This window comes from Equus quagga, chromosome 8 (genome assembly GCF_021613505.1).
Source record: "Equus quagga isolate Etosha38 chromosome 8, UCLA_HA_Equagga_1.0, whole genome shotgun sequence".
NCBI classification, from domain to species: domain Eukaryota; kingdom Metazoa; phylum Chordata; class Mammalia; order Perissodactyla; family Equidae; genus Equus; species Equus quagga.
Window position 1 is genome coordinate 110,048,570 of NC_060274.1, and position 18,360 is coordinate 110,066,929.

The following is an 18,360-nucleotide window of genomic DNA, read 5'->3' on the forward strand; positions in this document are numbered from 1 at the left end:
ATTGATATCATCACCATTTTACAAATGAGAAAACTGAGGCACAAGATTTAAATAACTTGCCTGGAGTCACATAGCTGGAAAGTGGAAAAAACAGGATTTGCACCCACACATTCTGGCTTTCGCAGCACACGTTTACCTACTGCACTCAATTGCCTTTAACTGGTCTCCTGAAGAACTGGAACTCACCCTTGGATTCTGACTCCAAGTTCAGCTTTCTTTCAAGTGACCTTGCTCTTTAGCAACATTGTATCCAAATGAAAAGAAAGAATGTGTGTGTGGATGTAAGGAGAGATTGTGTGGGTCAGGCATCCGTGGAAGTGTTTTGGGAGAAGTATGGTAAAATCTAGAATGCGTATTAACACAACTACTGACAAGCATCTTGGTACAAACCTTAGATTTTCTATGTTCTAGGTATGCTGGGTTTTTCAGAGCGGCCAGAATTTGGCCTGTTGCCCTCCAGGCTAGCAGTCCGGGCTCTAGGGACTAAGATCATTTCTCATAGAGGCTAACCATCAACACTTACCCTGCAGCCTTTTAAAAGCTAGTTTAAATTTTCTAAAAGAAGACTAAAACACTAAGAAGGAAACGAGTTAAATTCAATACTTTATGTAGAAGCAAGAATGGAGATACAGAAAAGGAGAAATGAAGCACATAATTGCTTAAATTGTCCAAGTGCTCTCTCCATAATAAAAATTCTTGGATTGAAAAATAGTTCATTCCAATATCATTGTGTCTTAATAATCAAGTTGGATTGGCTCCGTGGCAAAAGAATTGGTTATTAAAATGAATGAAGTAGATTACCCTTCCTTGTTAATTACTGCTTCGGCTAATGTGGATGTGACCTATGTGATCAAACCTGCTGCATTTTTAAGACACCCATCTCCCATAATTTTGGGAGATTCAGTCACTTTAATATCAGCTGCAGGCTGGATTTCCGTGGTAGGCCAAGGGGCAGGAAAGGTCAATGTTCTTAAGCAGGTGGGGTTTTTTGCTTTTGTTGGGTTTTCGTTTTGTTTTGTCATTTAGAGCGGCTTAGTAGATTGAAGTGATTCTCTTGGCCTTTGTGTTTATGGATTTCTGTTTTCTTGGCTTCACGTCCTTGGAAACATTTGTTTTGATGGTGGCAGGAGAGTTAGTCATGTTTTATTTTTGTTGTTCCTATTTATTTTTAAGATCCTTTAGTTCAAGTCCACTTACAAGGTGTTGTGTAACCTGTATTTATGTCTCCACAAATAAAATATTCCTAGTAGGGACTTCTAGTGCAACCTTATGGGAATAGTTAATAATTTGATGCCCATCAGAATGATTCTGTAGTATTAGTAGCTGGCACAAGCAGAAGCTTTGGAAAATTACGTTTGAAATTCCTAATCGGATTCAGCATTTAACAAGTGGAATTTCAAGTTTCTTAAATCAATTATTTTTGAGTTACCAAGCAGTCAAATTCTTATAAACATATTTTTCCTTTTGCATCACTGAGTCAACAGAAGCTGGAAAGTCCTTCTTTCACATATTCCATTCTTTAACTAAGCCTGAAGGTAAATTGCTTTAAAAAACCGTTTCCCAAACAGTTTTACATGAAGTTATGAGTAAATGAATAGAGGGGGCTCTACTGGCATTTGGGATGTACATGTAATTAGAACCCTCAGTATTTCAAACATATAATTTACCAAAATTGAGGTTTTTAATTCTTAACTTTGAGTCCATTCTGTTGAAACAAGTGACCCTTGTTGGAAATATGTCAAGAATCAACTTTCTCAGGTTGACCTTTAGTTTGTTGGCCACTAAGTCAAAACAATGTTTATTCCCAGGCTTAAAAATGTCTGCCCGTCTTCAATCTGTTCAAACATCGAGGCAGAAAGCTGCACTGCCTTCTGCTGTGAAGGCAGATGGCCCTCTCCCTTCTCCTCGGCGCGTCTTAGTTGGTTTCTTCATAAGAGACGCTCCATCTCAGCTGCCCCCCGCTTCGCTGCGATACGAAGCATGTTGCGACTCCTGCACGTCTTCCAGTTGTGAAGGAGGCAGAGAACCCTCTTTTTACAAGGAGGCAGATGAATATCAGTCTTTGAACTGACCTGACATAATTTTCTAGTACCAGCCTCCGTACTAGACACCAAGAACTGCTCCCAGTGCTCTCAATCACCATCGTTCAGAACTTAAAAGTGGTAACACAAGATTTGCAATCAGCTAGATTCCGGTATGACCTTGAGCTAGCAAATTAACCTCTCTCCAAAATAACTATTTCACAGGGCTACTGTAATAAATAATTGAGATCATATATGAAAATACTTAGCACAAAGCCTGGCACATAGTTGCAAGTGTAGACACGTGAAGCATATAATAATCCCTGGAACCTCAAATGAAGAAATGGACCCAAATCAACATTATCTGCCTCCAGCTGTTAACTCAGAAAATTTCATTTCCAAATGAATAACTACATCTATCAAAGACTTCGCTTTAAAGTCTACGTTCAGAACAAAATGTTACTTCAGGGATAATCTGTTAAGTATTTCCTAACAGGAGCTGACTATGTCTCGTTTGGAGAACCGAAGGAAGAAGGAAAGTTAGATAAATGAAAAGTATTTCAAAATAAATGAAGACAGGACAGTTACCTGATTATAGAACATTCAGATGATAGTATAGTTACAAAACATACTTGTTTTTTCTAAGCTGGTTTAAAATTTGTTTCTGATCTTAAAGGACTAATTTTCTAATAATTGAATGACAAACCCTGCATTATCTCATATTATCTATGAATATACTAAAAATGCCCATCAACTGTCTTTTTCTTTAATTCTATCTACTGTCGTGGCCTTACGTTTATTCCAGCAATACAAAAGGAGTGATGTACACAGCTCGCTCTCTCTGCATGTGAGAAAGCAGGAGCGAGAAGCAGTCCCCCAGCTGACTTAACTACGGAGACAGGACTTTCCCCCTTTGCCAGGAACTAACACTGTAGGAAAATTATGAGAAAATTTTAAGAAACCTTTTCTTATCTGCAAGTTATTTGACTGAAACCTGAGGTGCTGAACTTCAGCACAAAGGTGACTTTGGTGGAGGAAATTGGTGCCAAACTGGATCAGTTGTTTTCGTGTTACGTAAGAAGGAGAAAAAAAAATTAACTGTTTATGCCTAAGCTTTAAATTTAAGATTATCTTATTACACCAAATGACGGAATTTCCAAACCTCAAACTTTGCTTTAGAGGTATATTTTCATGGACTATTATATGTACCCTCTCAAAACTGAATATAATTAAATATTAAATAATTCGCCTTGCCAATTATATTTCAAACATACAAAGTTATTTTATTCACTGCGTCAGAAGTGAATTCTAGCTGAATTGTGGAAATGGTATTGTTAAATAATTAAAGATTTTTCTTTTTGAATAACATTTTCCTAATTAGTGCAGTATGAAAACCATAGAATATGCAGTAAAAACAAGAAAATAAAAATCACCAAATCACTCATAATTCTGTCATCTAGAGATAATCACTATTAACATTTTGTTCTATTTCCTTATAATGGATGGTTATACACACATAACACACACACCAAAGAACCCATTATATATAATTGCATATTAATGTTTTATTACAGAAAATGTAAAATGTAAACAAAAGCAGACAGAGAGTATAATGAACCCCATGTACCCAACAACCCATGATAGCCAACCCATAAGTCCTCTTCCTCTTTCCCACTCATTTTATTTTAAAGCAAATTCCATGGGCTGGCCCCAGTGGCGCAGTGGGTAAGTTCACATGTTCTGCTTCAGCAGCCCAGGGTTTGCTGGTTCAGACGCTGGGTGCAGACATGGCATCCCTTGGCTCGCCATGCTGTGGTAGGCATCCCACATATAAAGCAGAGGAAGATGGGCACGGATGTTAGCTCAGGGCCAGGCTTCCTCAGCAAAAAGAGGAGGATTGGTGGCAGATGTTAGCTCAGGGCTAATCTTCCTCAAAAAACAAAAAGTAAAATAAAGCAAATTGCAAAAATTGTATCCTTTCATCCCTAAGTATTTCAATATGGATCTTTGAAAGATAAGGACATTTTTAACATAACCATTATCACATCTAAGCTAATTAACAATAATACTTTAATAATATGAAATACTCAGTGTTCAAATTTCCAATTGTCTCATAAATATTATAATTTATTTTTATGGTTTGTTTGAAGCAGGATCCAAATAAAGTTCACATACTGAAGTTGGTTGATTGTCTGTTAAATCTTTTCAAATATATATGGGTTCCCACCCTAATATTTTTTTCCTTGCAATTTATGTATTGAAGAAACCAAGTTGTTTGTCCTGTAGAAACTTGTCACAGCCGGGGTTTTTCTCATTGCATCTCCATGGTATACTTTCACATGTTCCTCTGTCTTCTGTATTTCTTACAGCTGTCTACAGGCTTTACCACATTCAGATATTTTTCTTTGCAAGACTGTTTCATAGGTAGTGGTGTGTTTTGCCATCCGCAGGTCCATAATGTGTAATAATCTCTCTCTCTCTTTTTCTTTTGGTGAGGAAGATTTGCTCTGAGCTAACACCCGTTGCCAATCTTCTTTTTTTGCTGTGGAAGATTAGCCCTGAGCTAACATTTGCGCCAATCTTCCACTATTTTATACATGGGTCGCCACCGCAGCATGGCTTGACAAGTGGTGTAAGTGTGCACCTGGGATCCAAACCTGTGAACCCAGGCCGCTGAAACAGAGCATGCTGGACTTAACTACTACACCACAGGACCAGCCCCTGTGCAATCTCTTTTTGTGTTACCTAGCCTCATGGGTTTAATAAACATCACAAAATAGTGATATTTTAATCCTGTTATTCCTTGAGCTGATTTTCTAGCATGTGCCAATGGTGACCAAATAGGTGTTTTGTTATTTTGCTTCTGTATTCTATTTTTGTTTTTTAACTATCATTTGGACTCGTTAATTGAAACATATTCAGTGTGTTTCAATACGTCTTATTTATTATTCTGATTAATGCTGAAGTTATCCCTATTTGGCCTGTGGTAGCGTCTCCAAGTTGGCTCTACTTCTGACATGACCTTAGTAGTCCCTATTATTTGGTATGATAAGATGGTCTAGTCTCATCTTGTATATTTCCACATGGTAAAAAATCTATTTACATTTAAGACTTGAATACACATAAATATAATATAAAACCATAGGACAGAAAGTATTTATAATAGCAAAAGACTAGAAACAACCCAAATGTCCATTAATAGAGGACTGGTTGGACAAACTATGGTACATCCACACAATGGAGTTCTGTGCAGTTATGAGATGGAGTTAGGACTCTCTAGATATACTTGTATGCATTGATCAATAGGATATATTTATAACTAAAAAAGCAAGAGGGAGAAAAATGAGTCTAGGATGCCAACATGTACGTATAATGGATATAAATGTACATTTACATATATATAGACACACACATGTATACATACGTACACACATATACATGTCTGTATATATTTATAAATGTTTGCTTATATTAAAGCACAAACAATGGAAGGATAAATATCACAAAATAATAGCTACCTGTAAAAGGAGGAAAGGAATGAAGTAGGAGGGATGGTGCTAGAAACTAGACTTCTTTGAACTTATTTCATTTTGTAGATTTGAGACTCATGTAAATATTTTACAGAATTATAAAAATATTAATTTTAAAAAATGCAATTTCTAATTTTTTTTAAAGCCTAACCGTATTTCCAATTCGTGGGATACGGAGAACTATTTTAAATAACTTTAACACACAGTCATTTGACTACATATCCCTGCTGGGACATACCCTAAGGACAAAAAGAACTGCAAAAACCTTTTTTAACAGTTCTTGGTAACTGTCCTGGTGGTGGTGGTGTGGGTAGTGCTCTTCTGGGTCACAGGGGCCAAGCAAATATTAATTATGGGATACTCTAATTCTATTGTGATCCGTGTCCTTGAGAATCAGGATTCTCAGCATGAGAGGAAACTAACATTGATATAAAAGAGAAGAAGTTAGGTAAAAACCCTGTAATTCTGAATTTGAATTGGAAGTTAGTGGTATAAACGTATGATGCATATGTATATGTATAGACATATTTCCCAGCTCCTTGTTCTCTGAAAAGACCCAGAAACAGTGGTTAAGCCAGTAGCAACAAGCACCCTTGGTATTTATAGTACGATCTGGCTGAGGCAGAAAGAATGTCTACACACATACATATATTTGATACATGTGTAATATCAGTTATTTAGCCATTCTTCTATTTCTGGACATTTAAATTGTTTCTAATTCTTTACAGTTATATATAATACTGCAACTAAGCATTTGTGTACTTTTTCTTATTATTTTATTTTTTTAGAGATTGGCACCTGAGCTAATATCTGTTGCCAATTTCCTTTTCTTTTTTTTTTTTTCCCTTCTTCTCCTCTCCAAAGCCCCCAGTACATAGTTGTACATTCTAGTTGTATGTCCTTCTGGCTCTGCTGTGTGGGACACCGCCTGAGCGTGGCCTGATGAGTGGTGCAATGTCTGTGCTCAGGAATCAAACCAGTGAAACCCTGGGCCGCCAAAGCGGAGTGCGTGAACGTAACCACTCAGCCGCAGGGCCAGCCCCCTTATTATTTCTTTAGTACAAATTCCTGTAAGTGGAATTACCCAGCCAGAGGGTAGGAATGTAGTTAAGATCTTGATTAGTATTGTCAAATAGACTCCAGAAAGGTTACACCAGCTTACAAAGGAGAGTGACCGCTTCATCTAATTTTTATAGATATTTTAGACATTTACATTGACATGTTTCTGCCAATTTTATCGAAGTCGGGTAGAGTCGTTCCTTTTTTTCTCTCTTTGATTTTCTTGTAGAGAAACATTAAAAATTAGGAATACCACATGAAAAAACTACATTGATGTAACATTTTCATATTTACATCATGAGTGAATAACTATATATCAACAAAGATTAGAATGACCTTATCAAACTAAATGTATTACTTATAATTAGTGCTTGGAATTGCTAACACTTTAGTTGCAAACATATATATTGTGAATGTATTAAGATATTAATTTTTGTAGCTTTTTGGTAATTTGGTAGCTACTTCTGAAATTCTTGGGATTTCTACCTTTGCAGAACTCATTATATGTGAAATTTTATTTCCAGGCATAGTCTAGAAAGCTAGCTAACTTTGCAAACAATGCTTACATGTACTTTATATATACCATTCCATATGAATATGCAAGAAAGTTTAAAAAAAGTAGATTATAGATCAAAATCAGAGACTGTTAGAGCTAGAGGTTCTTAAAGATCATCTGGTCTAACCCCCTCACTTTATATTCACCGAAACTAAGGCAAAGGGTAGATGTGTCACTTCTTTGAGATCCCACAGCTAGTTAGTGACAGAGTGAGAGAAAACTCCAACTCTGATTCAATATAGTGTCCTCTCCAGGTGGCTTCTCAGACTTAGCAAAACTTGGAGGCAATTTGCAACAGCAAAAATAATTGTTGTGTTAGGGAAATAGGATTTGGGGTGTCTTTCTTCAAAATTCTATTGTTATGCTACCTTTTCAATTAAAAAAATCCATAGAAAATGGATCAGCAACTACATTATAAAATCAGGTAAAAGAGTACCTCTGTTATTTGGAATCTAGAAATAAATTATTCTGATGATTAGTAGGGATTGATAGCAATTATAATATGCTGTATATGTATACATACACACACATACGTACACGCTTACATACACGCATCTTTTTTTTATTTTTTTATTTTTTATTTATTTTTTTTTTCTGCTTTATCTCCCCAAACCCCCCCATACACAGTTGTATATCTTAGTTGCAGGTCCTTCTAGTTGTGGGATATGGGACGCAGCCTCAACGTGGCCTGATGAGTGGTGCCGTGTCCGCGCCCAGGATCCGAACCCTGGGCAGCCGCAGGGGAGCGCGTGAACTTAACCACTCAGCCACAGAGCCGGCCCCCATACACGCATCTTATTGCAAGCACTTTGTTGGCATTATCTCACTGAATTCTAATAGTTTCAAGCACAGACAAGTTATGTGACTTCCCCCAGGTAATATCATGAGTGTCGGAGTCAGGGTTTGAAACTAGGCAGTTAGAGACACAGTGGATTGTTTGAAGTTTCAAGTCTTGATGGTCTATTCCATTGCTCTTGAGGGTTGCTGGTGGTCTGACTCTCCCCAGCTCTCTCCCTCCAGGGTCAAAGATTCCACCTTAGAAATCCATTCATTTGAACATGACGGAATTCCTTAGAGCAAAAATTTGTAGAAATGGTTCTTCTAAACCCTCATCTGCCCCTTACTAATTATGTGACTTTTCATTCCTCATCTGTGACGTGGATATAATGATATCTACTTCATCGGATTGTTGGAGGATTAAATAAGATAAATTGTATCCATTTTTAGAAACCTGGCACCCAGTAAATGTTCAGTAAATAAATGCTATCATCAGCTATCCTTGTCATCATCTTCAATATTATTTATTTTGTTATCAACAACGTCATCATTCTGTCTTTCCTGTTGACCTCTTTTTAAATGCAAAAGCTCGTGGAAGGGGGTAATACATTATCCAAGGGGCTGGCGACTCATCAGCTGCTTTGCTCCTGACAGGAGAGAGCAGGGGCAGCAAAGCACGGGGGAGGACAGGGTGACGTGGAAAAGAGAGGTGGGGGGACCCCAAAGACAACTTATAGCAGAGTTTTACCCCCAGACTAGATGGGATAAGCTTACAGAACAAGTCGTTTGAAGTCCAGTGCTCTCACGTGGGATTGTGTAGTCTTTATGAGGTTTCCAGAGGGCCTGTTAGGGAATGAGGAAGGCCCCTATTCGCAGGCCGTGGACACAGACCGTCTGTCCCTGCCTAAGGCATCCCGTGCGCCATGGCCACCTGCCTGGCCATGCTGCAGTGGCGGAAGTGGGCAAATGGCCCTCAGCAAATGCTTCTGTTTACTGTGCCTGGAAACAGGCCTTTTGCCATGGAAAAATTTCTCGTTGTACTCATAGGTACAGGACACCTATTGCACAATCTGAAGGATCCTATTAAGACTTTTTGCTAACTTGTGTACATGGTGTGCTTCAAGGCTTGGGCTGTGTGCCATTTCTGAGGTGTCATTCCACCTTTTCTCAGGGGTAAAGTCTAAAGGTGGCCTGCAGGAGCATCCTCCCACTTTCCTCTAGAATTCTCCACTGGTCATGCATGCCCGAAGTCTTATTGTTTTATGCTACCAGCTTCTCCTTCAGGTCCACGTACTCTTGTGTTTCCAGTGTCTTATGTCTCACTTTTCGTTGTTATGAAAAGCACATAAGCACATGGTCAAATATAAAATGGTACAAAATGTTATTCAGTGAAAGGTAAACTCTTGTCCCAATCCCCAGTGCCACTGCCCAGAAGTAACCACTGTCTCTTCATTCCTTCAGAAAACATGGTGGAGTGTGTTTTCTGCGGCAGCCACTGTCCTGGGAGCTTAGGGGTAATGGCAAAGAGACAGATAAGATCCCCGCCTTCTAACAGGAGTTGTGGGCCACAAACAAGATCCATAAGCAAATTATCCCCTAGCATATTAGAAAGTGATAAATGCTAGGAAAAGAAACAAGCAAGGGAGGGAGGTAGAGTGATCAGGATCGCTGAGATGATATTTGAACAAAGTGCCGGAGGAATAGAGGGAGGAGACACTGTGGGGAAAGAGCGTCCCAGACAGAGGGAAAGCATGTGCAAGCAAGGTTGGCCTGCTGTGGGGACAGGGTTTTAAATATTTATTTATAAAACGCTTATAAAGTATCCACCACAGGCCAGGCATTCCTCTGAGCACCTTATATACACTAATTCTGTTAATCCTTGCAACAAGCCCAGGCACTCTTATTGTCCCCGTTGTAAAGGGAAACTGAGGCACAGAAGAGTTAGGAAAGTTGCCCAAAGAGCAAAGTTAGTGAGTAGTGAGACCTGGGCTTTAACACAGGCTGTCTGGCTCCAGAGCGCACGCCTTACCTGCTGCACTCTGCTGCCACACAGTAGGCAGGAGGCACTTGAGATGTGGGGCCATCCCAAGAGAGGGATGGGAGCCTGGAGGGCCTTGAACAGAGCAACGACGGGTTTCTTTCAGAAACTTCAAACTCATTTGCATGCATTTATGTTTATGTATATGTGTATGTGTGTGTGTCCTTCAGGTTCGTGCCCTCTTAGTAGATAATATGCTTAATGTTAAAATGTAAATCAGTTGTAATTTATGGGAAGGAGACAAAGATTTGATATTATGTATGCTTTAGTTAATGATAGCCTATCAAATAATATTTTGGGCATGGGTGATCTCTTCTATTTTTAAAAGCTTACATATACTTCTCCATTCTGGGACTCTGGCAGTACTTGTTTCTGATCGTGCTGCCCTAGGACAACAAATCGAGTTTTGTGTGTTGTTTTTTTTTACAATCCAGTGGTTTTTAGTATATTCACAACATTTTACAACCATTGTCTAATTCCAGAACATTCCCATCACCCCAGAAAGAAATTCCACACCTGTTAGCAGTCACTCTCAATTCTTCCCCTCCCCCCACCCTCTGGAAGCCATTAATCTATTTTCTCTATCTATGGACTTGCCCATTGTGGACATTTCATATAAGTGGAGTTTATACAATATGTGGCCTTTTATGACTAGCTTCTTTTGCCTAGCATAATGTTTTCAAGGTTCACCTGTGGTTGTAGTATGTATTAGCCTTTTATTCCTTTTTATGGCTGAATAATATTCCATTGTATGAATATTTTGTTTATCCATTCATCAGTTGATGAACATTTAGGCTGTTTCACCTTCTTGGCTATTATGAATAATGCTGCTGTGTACATTTGTGTACAGGTTTTTGCGTGAACACATGTTTTATAATTCTCTTGTGCACACCTAGTGGAATTGCTGGGTCTTACGGTGACTATGTTTAACTTATCAAATCATCTTTTGAGCACAGTGTATTGCATAGCACCTTGCTACTTCTAAGGGGAAAAATATAGGAACAAGCGGTTGTTTTAGCAAATGCCCTGTGCTGTCCTATTTATTTGAGAATGTGGCAGATTAGTGATGGTGCCTACTTCTTTGGGTTTAATGTGTCAGTACCTGAAGGTCATTGGCACTAAATGGATATATCATCTGTGCAGATCCTACGTTTTGTGACCCCCTCTATCAGTTAGATGGAGAGTGACCATGAGGAAGTTGACCTTGAAGTAACTGGAGGGCTTTGGCTTGAGCAACCCAGTCTCTCCAGGTACCCCTAAGAGTACCACAGACAGAGCCAGTCTGGGGAATCGAAGGCTTTGAGAAGATTACACAGTTCTCTAAGAATAATATTACTGATAATGGAAACCCCAACTTTTTAGCATTCATTACATGCCTAGCAAAATGCTAAATGCTTTACAGCCTTTTTTCTAGACCTGTACTCTTCAATCTGCTAGCCACCAGCCACCCATGCTTGAAATGTGGTTACTTTGAGTCGAGATAAGCCATATGTATAAAACACACATGGGATTTCAAAGGCTTAGTACAAAAAAAGAGAATGTAAAATATCTCATTAGTATTTTTTATATGTTGAAATGATATTTTCAATATAAGTAAAACATATTACTAAAATTCATTTCACCTGTTTCTTTATGCTTTTCTTAATGTGATTACTAGAAAATTTTAAATTATATATTTGACTCACATTTGCAGCTTGCATTATATTTCCATTGGACAGCACTTGTTCTAGACTATTCTTCGAGTAATTTGATCAGCTGGATGGTATTATCATCCCCACATTATGGGTGAGGAAATTGAGGCTTAGAGAACTTAAGTAAATTGCCTGTGATCATACAGCTGTGGCTTAAGCACAGATCTGTCTCCAAGCCCAAATTCTTACCCCTTATTCCATACTGTCTTCCCATAGTCCGGAAATATAACCCACGTGATGCAGAAATGGTTACGATCATTAGCTATGGCAAAAAGCTGCTTTCACGTCTTCATTGTAGAGTACAGGAAAAATTGTCCATGTCATTCTGTAAGGTAGAATTTAGGTTGTAGTTGGGGAAAATTGCCTATGGGGGAGTTTCTTAAATACTAACTCATTGTTTGTAACGGTTTGGAGCTCACTCGCCAGGGATAGAAAGTAGACAAAACTACTTCAGAAGTCACTTTCACGCCTGTGATCCTGTCCTACGATTCACGTCAGATTCACAGGTCAGTCGCTGCTGTAACACTCAGAGGGGGAGCGAGGAGAGTGAGAGGAATTAGTGCTTCGGTTTTGTCCTTTTTTCCTGTAAAATGTAAGGCTTTAATTTCATCCCATTTCATTTGAGTTTGTGAAAACCTCAATGGGACATTCTTCATAGCAATGCTGCCCTCTTTTAAGTTGCAACAGGGAGAAGAAGGCAGAACTGTTTAGGAGAAAAAGAGTCATTCCACTTCTTTTTTTCTCCTTACTTTCTTAAACCATTCTCTAAAATACATGTTTTGACTCAGTCATGTCTTTCTTTTCCTGAGACATCAGTGTTCATCACTCTAAAAGAATTCTCATATGTGCATATTAATCCTAGCTATTACTATATTTTAAATACTATAACTTAATTTTATTCTCATTTTACATGTACTTATGTATAACATGTATCATGTGTATAATTGACCGATTTAATTTCAACGACCAAAGGGGAAGCCCAGGTTAGGACACTAGTTCCTTGAGCTGTTTTTCCAAGATAGGAAGGATTGAGATAATTGGGAATTATTGTTTGCCTCAGGCTCTCATCCCAAATTTTAAACCCTCTCATATTCTTAGGGGCTAGAAATGCTGCTGACAGTTGTTAAGCAAAATCACACACACTTTTTTCTTTCCCCCCCACTACAAATTTACAGCATACCAAGAAACGTGGCAACCTGACTCCTAAAAGTTTAAGTGCTGCTCAAAAATCAAAATATAAGAAGCTAAAAAGTCTCTAGGTGTGTATGCACGATGTTTTTTTATTCTTATTTTTTAATTCAGAGTCAAAATTTTAGTGCCCTTAAATTAGGTTCACTTTGGTTTAAATAGCTACATGGAAAATAAATTCCAGCATTTGTTTTTTGTTTAGTCATCCTTCCTTAGTGGTTTCAAATGTTCTTCAGATGAGAAGACAATGAACCATAGAAAGAAGAAGTCAGAAAGATAGGATGGTATTGGGAAAGGTATATGGAGCTGGGAATCAGATGACCCGAATTCTAGTTGTGTTTCAACAATAAATTAGCAACAAAGCCTTGGGGAATTTAAGTTCCACAAACATTTATTAGACACCTACTATGTTCAAGGCATTATAGTAAGTGATGTCGGAGATACAAAGACAAATAAGATATGGATCCTTAAGGAACTTATCGCTTAGTAACAAAAGAACATATTCACAAAACCATGGTGTAATATGGTACAGAATGTGTGGGTAATGGAGTAGAATTTATGGGCGCACAAAAGGAAATGAGCTTAACTCCAGCCAGGGAGCTTGAGGATGACTTCGTGAAGAAAGTGATGTTTGGGGTGGTCCAAGAAGTATGGGCAGGATTTCTGGGTGGGGCTGAAGAGTGTTTTCAACAGAAGGTTCAAGGAAGGGGAGGCAATGTGAGCAAAGGTATACGGTAAGAAAGTGCAGAGCTGGTTCAGGAAACTTGTTAGACAGGAAGGCACAGTTAATTCTAAGTAATAATGGGAGATAAGTTTTGACCCCTAGATTAGAATCAGATTGTGGTAGAGCTTGAATTTCATTCCAAAGAATTTTGACCTTATTGTTGGGGTGGAGGCAGCAAAGATAAAGAGCAGACCCATGAATAATCCACTTTGCTTGGATGACTGCTGACAGCACTGAGTGGTATGAGTGGAGAGCAGAAAGATAGAAGGCTGGGAGATCATTTAGAAAATCGTTATGGTAAGGTTTGGGCAATGGGAATGGATAGACAAGGCATATACAAGAGACATTTTGGAGGGAGAATTGACAGGGTTTGGTGATGATTAGTTCTGAGATGCAAAAGATGACTGAGATTTTGAATACTGATGATTCAGAGAATGGAGATGCTGAGAAGGTAGGAGGTTTGCCAGGAAAGACACTGAGTTTGGTTTTGAGCATATTTAGTCTGTTCTGAACACATCAGCTAATCACATGAAACACAATCAGTTCTTGACTCTTCTCTTTCCAAAACCCTTTAATGCCTTCCCGTCCTACTCAAAATAAAAGAAAAATCCTTACAATGACCGATAAAGCCTTCCATGTCCTGGCTGCCTGCTTTCCCTTTGATCTTATCTCCTTCCATGCCCCCATCTTCCCAATGGATGGGAGCAACCTGGCCCCCTTGCTGTTTCTCAAAGACTGCCCATCTTGAATCTGCCTCAGGGTCTATCTTGGTGTTTTTTCTGCCTGAAACCCTCTTTCCTCAGACAATGCTCACACCTTACTGCCTCACTTTCTTCAGCTCTTACTGAAGTGCCACCTTTTAAGAAGGGCCTTTCCTGGTCATCCTACGTAAAAACAGCAACCACCAACCCCCCGTGTCACTTTCCCCTCTCCCCACTTTACTGTCCGCCATTGTGAACATCTTTTCATCATCTGACATACTATGTATTTACTTGTTTATTATCACAGCCTGGAAATTGAAGCTGTAAAAAAAAAGTAATAATGTAATAATCCAGTGTTTTCAAGGGTGCAGTGAGGTTTGTCACTCTCACACACCATTCTTGGGACTGTACATTGATATAATCCCTTTGAAAAGCAATTTGGCAGTAAACACGAAGAGTCATAAAATGTTGATGAACTGGAACATTTTATATTTTGAAAATTCTGAAAATCAATTCTAAGAAGATAATCTAAAATATGCAGGAAAAGGTATATTGATGTGATATTTATAATAAAAATTTGGAAAGATTCTAAACATCTAACAATATAAGGAGATAGTTAAGTAAATTATTGTTCATTTACACAATGATATACTGTTCACATGTTGAAAGGTTAATTATGAAAAACTGGTTAGCAACAAGGGAAATGCTTTTGAGACCATGTCGTATTTAAAAGCACAGGATCCACAATTGTGTGGACAGTATGATTTCAGTTATCTTTAAATATGCATAGGAGAAAAGACTAGGAGGAAATTAACCCAAATGCTGATGTTAAATGCATTAGGCTAATGGGATTATAGGTGGCTTATTTTTTCTAAATCCTTCAAATTTTCTGTATTTAGGTTATCTGCTTTCTGTAATGTGGTTATTTTATGTTTAAAATAATATATATTTTTAATAATCAAAAGAAACTGCTTCTACAACTCCACTTACCCTCTAGACTGCATTGTCGGGTACCAATGGGAAGTGGAAGTAGCCAGGCCAGTGGAACCCCCCTTCAGGACAGAGGGCCACCTGATAGCCATGGCTGGTCCTACAGCACTTTAGTCCTCCATTAGTCCCCCAAGCCTCAGCTCCCCCACCTCCTCGTTCCTGACTCCTTCCTCTTCTCTACTTGCCTGCATAAATTCAGGCTGTGTCCTGATTATGATGGTCACAATCATGAAACGAAGAAGGCGGAAAGAGCACAGCTTGCCCCATGGGTCTTAAAATATTTACAAGCATGGACTGAGGCTAAGCCACCTTGTCCATGTGTCCCCCTATTTTTTCATTTTCTCTTATTTTAGCTACCTCTTCCCCCATTGGTAGACCCTTAGGGTTCCCACTTTGCTCTTTTCCACTGTGCTTATCGCCATCTGATATATTATGTATTTACTTGTTTATTATCACAGCTTAGAAACTGAAGTGGTTAAAAAAAAAAGAAAGAATCCAATGTCTATCTACTAAGTGTCAGTTAAGCTCGTTCTATATAGTACCTCATTTTATCCGTACAAGCCAGCAAAATAGGTGTTACCCACATTTTAGGGATGAGGAAACTGAGGCTTGGGGAGGTTAAACAATTTGCCCAAGTTCACTTACCAGGGAGGTTACCAAGTTGGAATTTAAACCCTTATCTTTCTGACCTCAGATCCTATGCCCTGAGCCTGTACATTCACGAACACACAGTAACTATTAAGATAACCTAAGCTGATTTATTATATAGATGTTGCTCAAGTGAAGTAAATAGTGGAATACCAAATAATTTGACCTGAAATTCTCAATTGATACCACTTGTCTTTGCATCAGAATTTACTAGCTCATTGCTTTGGATTTTTCCTGTGTATGTCTAGAGTGTTTCAATAACTATTTGAGACCCTAAAATTAGCAATTCGAAGTATTTTAACCATTTTGATTATCTGCAGTAGCTAAGTATGTAGTTATTAACTAAAATAATGTTGTGTGTGTGTGAGGAAGATTGGCCCTGAGCTGACATCTGTTGCCGATCTTCCTCTTTTTTTTCTCCCCAAAGCCCCAGCACATAGTTGTGTATCCTAGTTGTAGGTCATTCTGGTTCCTCTATGTGGGATGCCACCACAGCACAGCTTGATGAGCGGTGCATAGCTCCACGCCCAGGATCCAAACTGGCGAACCCCAGGCCACCAAAGTGGAGCGTGAGAACTTAACCACTCAGCCACAGGGCCAGCCCCTAATTTTATCTGTTTTGATTAATGGTCTAATTGAAGAATTTAAAAGCTCCCCCTTAGGTCCAACAGCAACTTTTTTTATAAAACAAAACCCTTACTTATTAAATATTAAGTTAGGTCCTTTCCATCGGTTATTTGCACTTAATAATTGAGACTATTAATAGAAGACATGTAAGATGTCAAAAGGAATATAAAATCCAGTTATGACTAATACTAATTTGGAGGAAATTTCTAACAAAAAGAGATTTTTCCATTTAATAGCCCATTTATTTCAAGCAATAGCTTAATAAAGATTCTAAGCAAATTCGTTGTAATGAGATTGAAGGAATTGAATAGAATTTTCCAAGAAATGTTGCTCATAGTGTTCACCACTATAACAGCTCAACAGTGTTCTTTCTTGTCTGCCTTCTTTGGCTAAAGTCCTTTGTAGAAAACCCTTTCAGGGGCCAGCCCTGTAGCCGAGTGGTTAAGTTCGCATGCTCTGCTTCTGCGTCCCAGAGTTTCCCCAGTTCGGATCCTGGGCGTGGACATGGTACCACTTGTCAGGCCACACTGAGGCGGCTTCCCACATAGCACAACCAGAGGCACTCACAACTAGAATATACAACTATGTACTGGGGGCTTTGGGGAGAAGAATGAAAAAAAATGAAGATTGGCAACAGTTGTTAGCTCAGGTGCCAATCTTTAAAAAAAAGATATGTTTGTAAGAAAAAAAAAAGAAAGAAAACTCTTTCAGCTCCTGACATAGACATGAGAAGCCATAACATGATCGTCCTCATCATAGCTAACATTTTTGGAAACTTGCTGTGAGTCAGACTTTGCTACATACCGCACTTGATTATTTCAATTTAATGTTCAGAATCCAAAAAAATAGGCACTATTGTCACACTCATTTTATAGATAGATAAACTGAGGCAAAGAAGTAGTAAGTAAATTATTCAAGAGACAGCATTTAAAATTAAACACAAGATATGTAACATTGGTTGTTTTGCCTTCTCTGTGATCTGAGAAAATAACTTTTTTAAAGGGAATGTCAAGTTCGACTTTATAATTTTTATGTTAAAAGGAAAAGTGAAAGGTTTTTGAATTGCTGTGGCTGTTATGCCAGTGATCAATTCCACTGGCAAAGTCGTTCAGTGAGAGTTGAAATTTTAGATCTAGAAAGTCTGAGAGAGTATGTTTTTCTTGGAATAGTCTGTGCTTCCCTCACAACCCTTTTCCCCATCAGCCTGTGCTGTAATCGTCCCTTCACTGTAAGAATATTTTCAGCCCTGAGAGTATTTAACTGGTGGAGCTGTCCTTGGTCTGAGAGGTCAGAGAAGAACAGCTTCGCCTGGGGTCTCTGATTTCTCACAAAGTTGCTGCACTTCTCCCTTGATTTGTAGAAATCTGCCAGCCTGTTATGTAGAAGAGATTGGGAGAATTCTTAGGAGAGGCTATGAAAACTCTAAATACTTCATTAGAGTACATTTAAATTTTTCTCACCATTTAAGAGGAGCTTTCCCACTTTAGATCAGGAAATGGGGAACCTGGAGTTCACTTACTTGGTAAAATAGTTTTGAATATCTACTTTGTGCATAATACAGTTCTAAACAGCACAAAAAGATAAAGATAAGTTCCTTCCCTCAAAGACTTTACATTCCAGTCCTAAGAGTCCAAGAACCCAGGGTCATAAAGAGATGGACGAGAAGCCAATAGAGTGCCATGGACGTCAAGAGTTAGAAGTCTAAGACAGGGTAATGCAGGAGGAGGAAGGATGCTAAAGTAGTGAGGGGGGATTCAGGGGAGAGAAGAAATTTCACATAGGCCTTGAAGAGGAGGAAACTAGCCATGGA

General features: G+C 38.6%; 1 protein-coding gene across 6 annotated transcripts in view; it reads left to right on the forward strand.

Annotated features, from left to right (window-relative positions):
• Positions 1-18,360, forward strand: part of MKLN1 (muskelin 1) — a 320,604-nt gene that overhangs the window by 25,977 nt on the left and 276,267 nt on the right. The window lies entirely within an intron of this gene.